Raw genomic sequence first — 4280 nt, forward strand, 5'->3', positions numbered from 1 at the left:
TCTCATCTGGCTTCTTGTGTATACACCAGATTTCGTTAGTGATCTTTTCATACCTTTACTCTTTGAAAAAAGGATACAACAGCAATGTGAGAGAGAAACACAGTTGCACAATTGCAGAGCAAGGAGTATATAGATCTAACAGTTTCTCTGCTTATACATGCCAAGGCCGTTCACAGACACACACAAACGTGACAATATTCTGCGACAAGTTTGCGGGTTACGAGAAGAAAAGTGCTAACTAAAGCAAAACCAGCATGCAAACACAAAAGGAAGAAAACTGCATGTGCTGTAAAGTACACTACATTGCCAAAAGTATTCGCTCATCTGCCTTGACTCGCATATGAACATAAGTGACATCCCATTCCTAATCCATAGGGTTCAATATGACCTCGGTCCACCCTTTGCAGCTATAACAGCTTCAACTCTTCTGGGAAGGCTGTCCACAAGGTTTAGGAGTATGTTTATGGGAATTTTTGACCATTCTTCCAGAAGCACATTTGTGAGGTCACACACTGATGTTGGACCAGAAGGCCTGGCTCTCAGTCTCCGCTCTAATTCATCCCAAAGGTGTTCTATCGGGTTGAGGTCAGGACTCTGTGCAGGTCAGTCAAGTTCATCCACACCAGACTCTGTCATCCATGTCTTTATGGACCTTGCTTTGTGCACTGGTGCACAGTCATGTTGGAAGAGGAAGGGGCCAGCTCCAAACTGTTCCCACAAAGTTGGGAGCATGGAATTGTCCAAAATGTCTTGGTATGCTGAAGCATTCAGAGTTCCTTTCACTGGAACTAAGGAGCCAAGCCCAGCTCCTGAAAAACAAGCCCACACCATAATCCCCCTCCACCAAACTTTACACTTGGCATAATGCAGTCCGACAAGTATCATTCTCCTGGCAACCGCCAAACCCAGACTCATCCATCAGATTGCCAGATGGAGAAGTGTGATTCGTCACTCCAGAGAAGGCGTCTCCACTGCTCTAGAGTCCAGTGGCGGCGTGCTTTACACCACTGCATCCGATGCTTTGCATTGCACTTGGTGATGTATGGCTTTGATGCAGCTGCTCGGCCATGGAAACCCATTCCATGAAGCGCTCTATGGACTGTTCTTGAGCTAATCTGAAGGCCACATGAAGTTTGAAGGTCTGTAGCGACTGACTCTGCAGAAAGTTGGCGACCTCTTGGCACTATGTGCCTCAGCATCCACTGACCCCGCTCTGTCAGTTTACGTGGCCTACCACTTGGTGGCTGAGTTGCTGTCGTTCCCACACACTTCCACTTTCTTATAATACAGCTGACAGTTGACTGTGGAATATTTAGGAGCGAGGAAATGTCACGACTGGATTTGTTGCACAGGTGGCATCCTATCACAGTTCCACACTGGAATTCACTGAGCTCCTGAGAGTGACCCATTCTTTCACAAATGTTTGTAAAAGCAGCCTGCATGCCTAGGTGCTTGATTTTATACACCTGTGGCCATGGAAGTAATTGGAACACCTGATTCTGATTATTTGGATGGGTGAGCAAATACTTTTGGCAATATAGTGTATGTGTTTGGCACTTGAGACGGTAAAAGGGATAAGATGTCTGGTGCATTAAGGTGTTCACAGTCAAGGTGACAACAATAATGAACAATAAAGAAAAGGGATTAAGTGACTGATATAAAGTAAATCGCAGCTTCACAATCTGGAGACACATCATGGCTTCTTTGATTCCACTGTGTGAAAGAGGAGGGTTGGAGGGTCTTCTAGTTAATGAGCATTAATCATTAAACCAACAGTGATGTACACTACCGTTCAAAAGTTTGGGGTCACCCAGGCAATTTCACGCTTTCCATGAAAACTCACACTTTTATTCATGTGCTAACATAATTGCACAAGGGTTTTCTAATCATCAATTAGCCTTTCAACACCATTAGCTAACACAATGTAGCATTAGAACACAGGAGTGATGGTTGCTGGAAATGTTCCTCTGTACCTCTATGGAGATATTCCATTAAAAATCCTCTGTTTCCAACTAGAATAGTCATTTACTACATTAACAATGTCTAGACTGTATTTCTGATTCATTTAATGTTATCGTCATTGAAAAAAAAACTGCTTTTCTTTCAAAAATAACCCCAAACTTTTGAATAGTAGTGTATCTGAATTGCACAGGGTTAATACTCATATCAGTATTAACATGAATGGATTGGGATCAAAGTTTAGTTGTTGATAATGTGGCGTTATAAAAAAACTCTGTGAACTGTTCAATACAGAACACCAGGTGTTCTGTATTGAACAGGTTAAATTACCCATATAAAGCACTTCACACATGCAAACACTGACCACATCCTGTGATTCCCCGTAGCTCTTCATTTTTTGTGTTGTTTTTTGTTTTATTATTTTTAAGTCACTGTTGCCAATATGCTACAAAGTTAATACAGTTAATGGAACGTCCATTGCTGCCTGCATAAAATTCAAAACTCCCACACTAGAATGAAAACAGTTCCCTCCTACCTGAACTCTCTCATTCAGGTGTACACTCCCTGCAACCAACAAAAGGCTCCTCATAGAACCTCCACAACAGGTCTGGTCCATAGCTAGACTCTTCTCTGTGGTTCCCTAGTGGTGGAACAAGTTACCAAACTCTGTTCGATCTGCAGAATCCTTCTCAGTCTTTAACAAAAGACTAAAAACCCAGCTCTTCACTGAACATATTTGCACTTGACAGACTGCAAAAGAAAAAAATTAAAAAATCGTATTACATCTGCACTGCTTGTAGACATCACGGTCCAATTGTCACACTTGACCTTGTTTTCTGGCTCTTATCCAAGTTGTTTTCTCCTGACTAGATCCTTGTTTGTGTTGTTTCTACTCTCAGATGTACGTTGCTTTGGATAAAAGTTCTGCTAAATGGAATTGTAGAATTGTAGAAATTGTACACTGAAAGCCCAACATTTCAAAAATTCACTATGAGCAAAATTTTGAAATGTTGGGTTTTCACTGTATATAAACTGTACTAACCTTAATAATTAAGTTCTACAATTTCATTTGGCAGACGCTTTTATCCAAAGCGACGTACATCTGAGAGTAGATAGGACACAAGCAAGGATCTAGTCAGGAGAAAACAACCTGGATAGGAGCCATAAAACAAGTTCAACTGTTCTTCAGTTTAGTGCCATATATACAGTAATACTCGATCCTAACTCTAATATTTTAACTCGTTAGGTTATAATGTTAATGTTCTTCTTTGCTGAGCACTTTGGTTCAGTGTCCGTTGTTTTAAATGCTATGTTATATAAATAACAGTGACTTGACTCATTGTGCTCTGTGGTTTTATAGTCTCTTAACTGAGCGCCCACTTCTAGAGCGAGCATCCATAGAAAATTTATATCCAAACTCTTGTGTCGAGTTGACCTCATGACCCATTCCACTGACTTAATACACATTCATAATTGCATATAATTTCAAAGGGCTCACTGACTTTTTCTTGCCTTTATAATGCTTGTATCTGGTGACAGCTGACATTGAATATTTGACCTCTCCAGTAAACTACAGGCATTGATCCATTTTAAAGCAGCAGTCATATTGGAATAGAAAACAGTGACTGCATATTGGAATGGCCCCAGTGGTGAAAGTGCAGGCCTTTATCCCATTTGTTGTTGCTGCAGAATAGAGGGTTGAATGCTTTCTCGTGAGCTTGAGTTGCAGCCTTTATCAGTGATGGTTATACAGTGTGTTGGCATTGTATCGTGGTGTGAAAGCTGCCGTTCATCATGATAAACTTAACAATAATGCAGTTCCTCCAGACAAATAGAGTGTTAGGGTATCTTTCAGCTCTTTGTTAATCAATTGTAACTAAATACATGTAATTTACAACTAGGGAAGGCATCCAAAGAGGAAAAACTATCACTTAACAATGTCATTTAGCTTATAAAATGTGGGTGTATAGGAAAATCAGGCATATTTTTTTTAAGCTGGTCACTCTTATTTTGTGTTATTTTAGCTACACAGTAAAATAAGATAGATGGGATGTGTTATTAATTGATAACTCTTTTCCCATTTTTTACGGTTTAGCCCTTAGATGCATGAGTGATTGGACTCTACACTCTTCCATAAGTGGGTCTAAAATGACCTGCATAAGAATCAGTGTTTTTTTTTATACCTTTTTTGTCATTTTGGTTAATAATAATTATTTGTATTATTGTTTGTATTGTATTTTTGTCTGCACAAAAATGATTTCATGTTTGAAATATGTTTATTTTTCACTTTATAACAGATTTTGAATGTTTTGACAATTGAA

This window comes from Amphiprion ocellaris, chromosome 10 (genome assembly GCF_022539595.1).
Source record: "Amphiprion ocellaris isolate individual 3 ecotype Okinawa chromosome 10, ASM2253959v1, whole genome shotgun sequence".
NCBI lineage: Eukaryota > Metazoa > Chordata > Actinopteri > Pomacentridae > Amphiprion > Amphiprion ocellaris.